General features: G+C 45.0%; 1 pseudogene; it reads right to left on the reverse strand.

Moving 5' to 3' along the window:
• Positions 1 to 5,751: 5,751 nt before the first annotated feature.
• Positions 5,752 to 11,480, reverse strand: LOC143407946 (ribosomal protein eL22-like pseudogene; annotated as a pseudogene).
• Between the last annotated feature and the right edge of the window lie 209 nt (positions 11,481 to 11,689).

Consider the following 11,689-nt stretch of genomic DNA (forward strand, 5'->3'; position numbering starts at 1 on the left):
TATAAATAAATAAAAGATCCATTGACAACTAAAAAAATATTAAAAAAGAAGATGTGAGGGTATAGACACCTATCTCATAAGACTCTTGTGCAGTTAATAAAAGATTTAGCACATAGAAGATGCAAAAGTGGGAACTATAGGTGTTATTGTAAGCTGTGGAAAACCAAACAAATAAAGAGTTCTGAAAATCAATGTGTTATTTCATTTTGGGGCTAGGATGAGCCCTGGCCCTAGACACAGTCATATGGGAGCATGCCAGATCCCAGGCTCTAAATTGACACGGCTTGAATTCAAATCCTGTGTTTACCACCAAGTTGTTGGATAACTTGAACAAGTCAATGGGGCTCTCTGAGCCCCAGTTTCTGCCTTTGTGAAACAGAGATACTACTACTTATCACAGAGTTGCTTTATTGTGAAGATTATGTCTGACACAAATACTCAATAAATGGTAGTTTTGTTACAGCTATTGTCTGAGGGAGAAGAAGTGGGGATCTATACCCCAAACCTTCCCTAAGGCTGAAGTGTTTGTCATGTAGCAGAGTTCAGCTTTAGCTTTTTGAGGAATTATTTTGCTATGCTTTCATTTTATAGCAAAATGTGGACAACGTCATGACAGCCTATGGGTGGCCTGGTCTGGGTAAGTCAGGGGAAAGGCTACGGTTCTCTAGACTTCGGGGACCCCGGAGGCCCTGTCTAGTGCAGGACAGCAAGCTGCTTGGAGCTTGCTTTGTTACAGATGCTGTGCATATTTCCTGGAGAGCTAGTTCCTTCCCTCCCTGGTCTTTGGACCCCCCACCCCCGCCCCCCAACACACACCAGCTAAGGTTTCCCTCCTAGGTAAAGAAAGTCCATTAGGCTACCTGAAGGCAGAGGTCATGTGTACCCAGGACTGTACTCAGGTTCGCTCCTCCTGGGAAGCCCCTGCTCCACCCTTGGCCCAGAGAGGCTGCTGGGCTTCATTCATATTCATCTTCACTTGGAGATGCACCTTTTCTCCAGGCTGCGTGGGGATGTGCATCACCATGGAAACGCTAGAGGTGAAATCACTCAACTGTTGGCAAGCAGAGTTTCTCTCTGGAGCTTGGAAAAAAAATGGAGAGCAGACTCGTGGTGTCACAGAGAGGAAAGATGCCCTTAAAACAACCTGAACGCTCTCAATTCCATTTGGGGACTTTTCCCTTTAAATAAAAGCTGAACAACAAATGAAAGAGAAATGTTTTCAGGCTCTAGATAGGCTACCCCAGAGAGTCCACTTGGACTGGACTTGCCAATCTTTTCTGGCTTTCCTAACCTGCTACATCTTGTAGACTGGATAACACATTCTGTCTGGGGAAAAAAATTGGGGGATATCTCAGAGCTGATATTTTAAAGTATTGAAGTTGGAGCCTGGGAGTGTGGACCTTCATGTCCAATGGCCACTTCTGGTTCTTGGCCTGATTTTTTGGTCCCTGAACCCTTTTTCCAAATGAATATCTAACAGGCTCCTGGGGGCCATGGTTAGCAAGAATATGTTTGTTCACTTGTGAGGTCCTGAGATAAGCTGTGGCAATACCTATTCACAGGTCACCCCCAGACTTTTGAGGTCTGCTCCTGGAAAGCAGGGAGCATCTACAAAGATCTGTCTTTCTGGGCTGGGGCAAGAGGAAAACAGAGTGTGGGAGGGTATGGGTGGTACTGGGCAGTAAGTTGGGCACTAGGAGGGCTTGGGGGAGACTGGCTAATTGGGGGATCTGAACTTGCCCATGGCTTGGAGAAAGCCACCAATATGAACTACCAATAATTTCAGCTTAGTCTCAGAATTGCATGATTCTTGTCTTATTTTCATTCATTGGGGAAAAAGAGCACCAATAATAAACACTTCCTCTGCCTTCAACCAGAGCAGTTGGGAATTCATTGTATAAAGGTCTGGCTGCCTGCCTTCATCCTAGTACCCATTGAGTACCTGTCATACATCAGGCACTGTGCTAGGGCCTGAGACACAGCCTCCTTGGAAATAGTCATGGGCTAAGAGGTTAGAAGGAGTATATCACAGATAAAGACACTTATAAAGCAAAAGACCAGTGTTTTCAGCAAACGGCTATTTTAACAGTTCTAATATTTCTGTTTTTATCAGGGACTTTGATTCCGGTGTCAGAGGATATTAAGAGAGACAGAGAGATAGACACAAGCACCAATTGACCTTGAAATTTAGGACACAGTTTTACTTTTCCAGGCAAGAACAGGCAGGCCATTCAAAATGTCATCTAACTGCTTTCATTCTGTGCAAGTAAGAATGCCCTTTAACTTCTCAGTGCCTTGGTTCCTCCATGTTAAACTTCAGTCAGAACAATGAGGATGTTCTAGAACATGTTGTTGGTTTTAACATGGGATGAGCAAAAGTTTGGAGAAGTTGGCATAGAAGTTGGCATTTCTGACTCGTGGATAGTAACTCTGAAATTATAATGGTAATATAGACTACACAGTGGATGGTAACTCTGCAATTGGTGTGGCAGGTTTCAGGAGGGGGTTTTGGAGGCTGGTGGGGATTCAGCTCTAGGAGGCCCGCAGGAGGAGAAGTGAGGTTCTGAGGGGTATAGGGAATCCAGAATGAGTCAGTGCAGGAGGTGTGAATGTCACCATTGACATGGCAGAATGGCATTGCTGGGATTATAGCAAGAAGCTAAGTGAAGTCTGGCAGGAGCTAACAGGGAGAATGAAAAGAAACTCATGCAGATAAGGCCAGCCCCTTTGGGAGAATTCCAGAAAACCACCAAGCAACATATGAGGTCCTTCTACCTTTTTGGAAATGGAGACTATTAGTTCACTGTCTTGGAGAAAAACTCGAACAATGGTGGAATGCATGAATCTCTGCTTGGTGGGCCCTGGATCATATGGGCTTCCTGTTTGGTATGTCAGGAGGATTTGTTTTAGAACAGGAAGACTTAATTCCTTATTGAGGACCTGAGAGATAGAATTGTAGAGGTGTGAGAGGAATGGAAATAATGTTGTAGTCTGTACCTCTGCTGAGCAGCATGGCTTCTCTCTGCTTCTAGCAGAGGCTAAATTTCAACAAACTATTTCCTCTTCTCGGGCACACAACCTCGAATACATTTTCTCAGTCTCCCTTCCAGTTAATGTAACCACGTGACTGAGGTCAGCCCATGGAAGGTGAGCTGAATTGATGGGTACCAATCCAGGCCTGGCAGAAACATCCCAGTGTTTCCCTTCCTGCTGGCTTGTTGTCGGTCAGTGTACTGGCCTTGGAAACCATGTGTTGAGGGTAGTGGAAGCACAAAATGAAAATAGCCTGGGTCCTTAAACCCACTAGTCAAATCAGACCTGCTTGCCATTTAGAAATGTCCCTTTAGGACTTTCAACAAGAAAGCACAAGTAACAGGTCTGAGCCATCAGATGTGTTTGGCTTTGCCACAGTAAATGGTATCTTAACAAAACACTATTAGCGCTATTTTTTTTTTTTTTTTTTTAACCAGGATCAGTTCTGACTGCTCTGGATCCAATCATTTGTGGTCAAGGGATCATGAAGAGCAAATCATACCTCTGCTCAAGAAATGGCATAAGGTTTCTCTCAGCAGGGGCTTCAGTGGGGAGATTTTTCTTGGAAGGGGATTGTGAGCAGGGCAGTTACCTTGACTTACTGTTTCATGCTGCTAGGAAACAAAACAAAAGAAAACATACCTCTATATAACCCAGATCTGCCTTCTCATAACTCCCCCTCTTGTTCCCAGTTATCTGGGCAGCAGTAGTTTACCTTGTCCCCCTCTGATGTCTTTTTTCCAGGGTCCTTCTTCTCCAGCGACTCCCTAGTCCTGACCTTATTCCCTCCGTGGCATGGTTCCTGAAGCCTGGGCTTTCGAATCACACAGATGTCAGCTCACATCCAACCATCTCTGCGTGGTCTTGGATTGTCAACAGATTGTCTTTCTGAATCTCAAACTCCTCATCTATAAAATGGAGACGTAGGCACTTCATAGGGTTGTTGTAAGTATTTAACGTGATTCTGTGCCTGAAGCACTCAACACTGTGCCTGTAGAGTCGGCTCACTCTCAGCAGTAGCTCCGATTTCTGTTGTGTTTGATGTTATGATTTCAGACTCTTCAACCAAGCTGGTTAGTGGCTCTGAATATATTGAGGTTGGTTTAAATCCAGTGGTACTTGGATCTGAGCTGAGTTCTGCAGCTGCTATCCAACTGACATCCATGCAGGGACCACCGCTTTTTGTCATATGAGTACACTACTCATGCTTTTTTTCCACTGGTTGGCAGGCTCATTACATCATTGGATGTGAGAGTTGTTCTCAACTGGACCTTCAGGGTCACCCGAGCAGTAGCATTGTACTAATTCACCCAGGACCACTTAAGACACCACTCTTTATCCTAAATCTTGATAGCTCAGGGCATCTCCCATGGCACTGTCAGCTTGGAGGTGGTTTTGGGAACTTAACACATTCTAAAGGATTATATTTTATTTTTTTGTACCAAGGATTGAACTCAGGGGGCACTTGGCCACTGATCCCCATCCCCATCCCTATTTTGTATTTTATTTAGAGACAGGGTCTCACTGAGTTGCTTAGTGCATGGCCATTGCTGAGGCTGGCTTTGAACTCAAGATCCTCCTGCCTCAGTCTCCCCAGCTGCTGGGATTATAGGGCACGTGCCACCAGGCCCAGCTTCTAAAGGATTTTTAAAAAGATTGTATGGCATGATCTCTTAACCTCCCTTGGGTCATAATCTGATGAAAGTTCTGGCTTCTTCTCTGTAGAAAAACATCCACATCCACATCGACACAGTGTTTTGCCTACTATTTGGGAGGTCTCCAAGGAGGGTGAGCCCTTGGCTGGCAAGGTTGGTCTGGGAATGTGCCTGCCATTTGTGGAGAGCTGTGGCCTACTTCTGGGGAGGGAGCTCCTGGCAGCCACCCCTCCCTATGGCCTCAGTGAAGGGAGAAAGATCCGAACACTTTTCTCATCAAGCTCAAATCAACAGTGTGAAACCTCAGAGGGGCCTTCCCATGCCTTCCTAGTCATCTCAATCTGAACAGTCCTACAGGTTCTGAACGTTAATCAGTGCCATCTCCAGTCGGCTGATGTTACGTGGATCTTAATTGGTTCTTTGGAGGAAAATGAGTCACCATTAGGAGAGGAGGCTGCAGGGCAGAAGCACGCGGAGGGAAAGGAAAATGAAACTGCACACGGAAAAGATCAAGTGTGCCCTCACCGCTTCTCCTAGACTGCAATCCGAGACAAGCCCACTTTTGCTGATGGGGCTTAAAGAGGTTTTCAGAACCACAGAGACAAAGGACTCTGCCTCCTCCCCCTCTCTGTTTCTCTCCCTCCTTTTCTGCATGAGGAGCCATATCCAGTGGAGGGGGAAGGGGACAGGCCATCCGCTTGACTGTCAGAGCTGATCACTGCTGACCTTATCAAAACACAGAATCAATACTCTCTCCTCCCAGCAGCCCAGAAAAATCATAAGGAGTTTGAACCAAAGCAATTTGAAGTGCAGTATCATCTGAATCAGGAGACAAGCCGGTAAACTGTTGGGTCCCTGAATCCTCCTTCCTCAGAGTCAGGTGAGACTGGGAACATCTTTTCTGGCCCAAGATGGGCATCTGATGAGGGGGACATACAAAGCAGTCTTCACTAATTGAGCCCACACCCTAGCTGGCCAGTACGCTGGGCTCAGAATACCAGTGTGTCTCCAGGGAGTCTCCTGGGGCTAGGTCTACAGCCTGGGGCAGTGGTCTTCACTCTCCTCAAGGACATTTTTGCAGGTCCTGCAGGTCTGGCCCTGGCATAGAGGTCTCCAGCTCCAGCTGTACCTTTGGAAAAGCCAAAGTGTGCCACTGGTTACAGTGTCAAGGGGGCCTATATGATGTCACTACCTGTTATGGTTTAGATATGAGCTGTCCTCCGTGAGCTCCTGTTAATGCAGGACTATTCAGAGGTGGAATGGTTGGGTGATGATAGCTATAAACTAATCACTCCATCTTAGTTTGAATGGAATGACTGGGTGGTAACTATGGGTACCTTGGGTCATGGCTGGAGGAGATGGGTCACTGCGGGTATATCCTAAAAGGGTTCATCTTCTCTATGGTACTTTCCTCCTCCTCTCTCTATTTCCTGGGTGCTGGAGGAGCAGTGTTTTTCTGCCATGCCCTTCTGCCATGATGTGATGCTTCACCTTGGGCTCAGAATTATGGATTTGTCCAACCATGGACTCAACCTCTGGAACCAGGGACCAAAATAAACTTTTCCTCCTGTAAGTTGATCTTGTCCGGTATTTTGGTCACAGCTTTGAAGAGCTAACCCACCTCTTCTCCCCACCCTCTCATTTCTTTGTTCCTCTTTATCTTTTCTCCACACTTTTTTTTTTCTTTTCTCTTTCTATTTGCTTCTTCTTAAAGGAGGGATAAGACTGGGAAGAAAGAATGAAGGAGAAAGCCATTGTGGGTCGAAGGGGAGGGGAGTTAGAAAGGGTCATGTTGTTCCGAGAAGGGCCAGACTTCATGCCGAAGGTGGGGGTCACCCTGGCTGTGGGTCTTGGACTAGGATGTGGGAGCCCTGCTCCTCTGGAATATCAGGAGTTTCCTGGTGACCGTGGGACTGAGCTTTCCTTGGCCATGTCTTCCATCTCTTCTCTGACCTTCTCAGCCATTCTAAGAACAAAGCAGTGTCTTGAGTGCTTTGCTACATCCTCTCCCTGGCATTTCATTTCTGCCATCTTGGAGCTCATACCATTTGGAAACAGGATGGCCCAGGTGCCCAGGGCTGTGTGAAGCATCAGGCATCCACATCACACTTTATCATAATTGCTCATCAGTTCTTCCTCCTCACCAAGAAGTGAGCTCCTTGATGGTCTGATTCATCCTTGTGTCCTCAGAGCCTATTCTGGGACCTACATGTGCAGGTTAGTGACTGGAATTCCAGGAGGACCCAGAGCTCATTAGGAAGGCAGGCCCAGCTTCCTCTGCTGGTTTCTTTACCAAGCCCCCTAGAGAGGGGGTCTCATAGCTTTGCTGTCGAGCAAGAGCTTGGACAGCAGAGTTAGTCACTTCCTTGGGCACACTGTCATGGTTTTGTACATTTGATGCCCTCTGTCTGGAATGCAGCCTAGTCGGGCTGAAATAATTGCTCTGTGTTCTGAGTTCCCCAAATACTTTTTTGTACATTTTTTTAAAAAAATAGCATTGGTCATATTGTGCTTTATTGGTTATTGGCATGTCTGTCTCCTCTTTTGTAGGCAGTTCGTCTGTCCATAAATACTTGTGGAGCACCAATTTTTGCCAGGTGTGTGGAAACGTGAGGAACAATACAGGCAGGGTTCTGGCCCTCCTGGAGCCAAGTGAAAGGATGAATGGCTTTGACAATGCCAGGCACGGAGAAGGCCTGCATCAAATGTTCACCGAGTAGAATTGAGGATTTGGTTATTTAGAGAGGCCAGGCAGGAAAGGGGGCCAGAGACATGAGATCGAAGTACATTTAGAGAGATGATGGTTTCATGGTTATCCTAGAGAGAGGAGAATAAAAGTGAGCAGAAAAGAAAATCTTGTTCAACCCCGCAAGGAGTCCAGTGAGTCAGATTGCTGCAAGGAGGGCACGAATCAGGAGCCTGTCATCTGTAGGGCTTACCCAGTGGTGAGGCTTCCAGCTCTACGCACCTGCCATCAGGTGGACACAAACAAAGGTTGGGACCTGTGAATGCCAATGCTGAGGTGGGAAAAGAGTTATCTGAAGAGTATGCATGGATCCACAGTAGCAGGTAGGCCCTGGGGCTGCCTTTATTAATTGAGGAGAATGTAATGCACCTGATTTTTTTTTTTTTTTTTGAATCACATGGGTAATTGGAAGGAAACTGTCTGTGAGCAAGTAGTAAAGGAACAGAGATGAAGCAGCACAGGTTGGTGTTCTCTGTATGGAGGAGAAAGTGAGGTGGGGGCAGATGGGAGCAGTACCCTGGGCCTCTCAGGTCACCAACATGCACAGCAAAGTGCCTATGGTGCTAGAGTGTCTTCCCAGGTCCCTGTGCAGGTTAATGTGTCTCAGTGGCGGGCAAGGCTGCCCGCATGCCAGCTGTCAGCATTTCCTGACAGAGCAGCAGGAAGCAAGCTCCTTTGGAGCAGAGGAGCGCCAATGTATAACTGCTCTTCCCAGGGTCTCCCTTCCCACCCAGCTGGGCTCCTAGGTGGGATATCCTGGGAAATTCTCAACCAGAACCTCATCAACCTGCGGGCAGGGAGGAGAAATGGAACATGGCAGCACCAGCCACAGATGGCCATGGCTTCTAAATAAGCATTTCATTAGTTTGGAACCCGGGGAAAACACGGTTCAAGTTATAGGGAAAAATAAATGAGTAAGGAGAGCCTGATTTTAAATCCTGCTAGTTATGTTTAGCATGTCCATAAAAATAAGCAGAGCTCTCTTTTTAAAGGGGCCACCGTTAATTAGCCGTGGTGCCCATCCGAGCACTTGGTCTAGTTGTAACATGCTTATGTGGTGCTGGGGAAGAGGCATGGGGTTCCACATATCCTTTTAATGCTTACTGCTGTCATGCTGAAATTGGCTCCCTCACTCCCTAACTGTGCTTTATGTAGGAACTGGATGGGAACAGCGTTGTTTCTGCTCCTACTTGTAGCCCACCCTGGAAAGCTAGTTCCTCTTCGTTCCTCCTTTGGAAGTCAAGTGCTCAATTCCAATTGGAGAAGACACCCAATTCCATTTCTGCAAACTGCGTTCCATTTCTCTTTTTCTTTCCCAACTAAGTAATGCCTGTGTCCTCTGCATAACCCCTGGTGGCTTGCTCTGAGCACTTCATCCTTCCATGGGAATAGCCTCTAAGGGGAGACTTCTGCTCTCCTCTCATCTCCCCAATAGGTTTGTCCTGGCCAAGGAAGGGTTTCGACTGTGATTCAGAAAGCCTGCTGAATTGCCACTCTGGTAAGACATTTCAGCAGGTGACAGGGAATGTTTGGGGCATCTGAGTCCTGGTTTTAGTCCCAGCTGCCCCAGTGATAACTTTACTGAGCCCCAGTTTCCTCATCTGTAGTCTGGGACTGAGAGGTTCTGCTGCTGCGAGGGATCATGGCTACTAAGCTCACCTGTCCTGCTTCTTGAGTTGTTTGTCATGTGGGCTTTTATGTTTGTCAGTTGTCTGTGCCAAAAGGAAAAAAACAACTTAAAGGAGGAAATATTTATTTTGGCTCAAGTTTTCCGAGGTTTCCATTCATCCATAGTCACTGGTTCACATCACTGGGAGGCTATGGTGAGGCAAAACATCAAGTTAGAGGGTGTAATGGTGCAAAGCTCCTCATCTCATAGCGGTCAAGAAGCAGAGAGGTGGGGGGAAGAAGTTGAGGATAACATATCGCTTTGTGTAGCATGTCGTCAGTGACCTACTTCCTCTAAGTAGGCGCCCCCTCCTATAGTTTCTACCACCTCCCAATAGTCCTTTCAATCATAAAAACCAATGGGTAAACCCATTGATGAAATCAGAGCCCTCATGATCCAATCACTTCCCCCAAAGCTCCACTTGTGAGAATTGCTAAATTGGGGACCAGCCTTCAACACATGAGTCTTTGGGGGACATTCCTAACACAAACTGTAACAGCTAACATTAGGTGTGGTAATAGGCAACCTTACAAGAATCTTTAAAATGGCTAAAGAGTCTCTTATTTTTAGACTGATTCTGAGTATAAAGGTTCCTGAGTTCTCAGTGGGTCTGGCTGATTTGGACAACATAAGATGCCCTTGGAAAACCTCCTGGATCCTCATTAATATAATGGCTGCTGATTTTTTAATGCTGTGTGTAAGCTCTGACCTGGTGGTTTGCTTCTCTGTATCATTTGCTCTGTATCACCAGCCAATGAGGTAGGTATATGTTATTATTTTCATCTTATGGAAAGGACACTGAGAGGCAGGGAGGTCTAAGATCTCACATCTGATAAGTTGGGTTACAACTGAGTTGTGGACTTTGAGTTCCATCATTACTTATTTGCTGAGGGGCCTCTAGGGAGCTAAGAATTCAAGTTGAGTAATTTCCTAGAACAGCATTGGTCCTTAGAAAGTTTTTGGCACTACTGGAAATGTCCCATTCTGTTCTTTCCAATGTGATAATCGTTAGCTACTTGAATTGTGGAAAGTGTGACAGAGCTGAGTTTTAAATGATAAGTTAATTTAAATTTAAATAATTCATGTGACCAGTGGTTACCATGTGGGTTAGAACCTGCATATTGCTGACACAAGTCTTCAAGGAGATTGTAGGAGCTCATAATCAATGGCTCTACTCAAGCTCCTCCCACCTGTATCTTATATATGGGCACCCACTTTGTGGCTACTTTCCTATGATTCTGGAGTAAACTGTATATGGGATGTCACTTTTTGTTCATACTGATATAGCCAGAGCTCTAGGAGATTCCACTGGACAAAAGGCTTGTTGGCCCTCCATCTTTCAATTTATTTTCTCAGCTCCCTTTTAGTTTTTTATTTCTGATCTTTAATCTTTGAGTCTCCAGTTCCCTAGCTCAGGCCTGTCTGCACTTTCTCCTCCTCCTCCATAGACCTCACTTTGCTTCTTAGACATTACCTGTCCTTTGAGTTATTGGGGACTCTGGATTAAACCCTGTAGCGGGGATTGGAGGTCCTGTTAGTCTTCTGAAGAAGCTGGTGCTTCAATATAAAGGGCTTTTTCAGATTCTTGGCAGGTTAGGTGTCAGAAATTTTCTTTCTCTTTAAAATATTCATTTTTTTCTGATAAAAATGCATATTGATTGTAGAAAATGTGGAAAACATGGTAAAGAACATATAGAAGAAAATAAAGTCAGAACCCATAGTCCTATTTAGACATAATCACTTTTATAACTTGAATTTTGTTCTTCCAGATATATATTGAAGATCACAGTGTTTTTAATTCACTGATGAAAGTCCATTTCTAGATGTCTCTTTCCTATGTATATTTCATTTGCTTTATTAAAAATCAAAGCCCAGGAGTGGGGTTGGAACTCAATAGTACAGTGTTTGCTTAGCATATGCCCTGGATTCAATCTCTAGTAAGAGAGAGAGAGAGAGAGAGAGAGAGAGAGAGAGAGAGAGAGAGAGAGAGAGCAAAGCTCTCTAGGGAGAGCTCAGACTCTGATTCATCTTCATCTTGACTTATCTACAAGAAATGAAGTTCACAAGTGTCCTTGTTTGATGCAATCACATGAAGACAATGATGGAGATTATTTTTCCTATGGTATTTCGTGGCAAGATACATCAAATACCTTATAAAGAACTGTTTCTTAGAAACAATTGTGGTTTTATTCTTGAAATATTCAATATGAAGAACATTCCTGAGATTTCCAGTTTTTCCATTGACTTTAACCTTTCCCCATAGAAATGTTCAAAATTTAGAGAATAAATGAAAATTCCCATCTTCTGCTTGTTGAGTAAGGTTCAAATTAAACTTCCAAGTTGACCTCTTAGACCTCTTGTCTTTCTCTGTTACCATCTTGACAGTTGGTCATGTGATCAGAAAGCCAGATATATGTATTTTTATTTATTTATTTATTTAGGTATTGAGGATTGAACCCAGGGCCTGGCACATGCTAGGTGAGTGCTCTACCACTGAGCCACAACCCCAGCTCCCCACTCCATAGATGTGTTTTTTATAATAATAGGAAAATACCATTTGTTTCCTCAATTTTAATTTATCAAGAG

Source organism: Callospermophilus lateralis, chromosome 10 (assembly GCF_048772815.1).
Source record: "Callospermophilus lateralis isolate mCalLat2 chromosome 10, mCalLat2.hap1, whole genome shotgun sequence".
NCBI lineage: Eukaryota > Metazoa > Chordata > Mammalia > Rodentia > Sciuridae > Callospermophilus > Callospermophilus lateralis.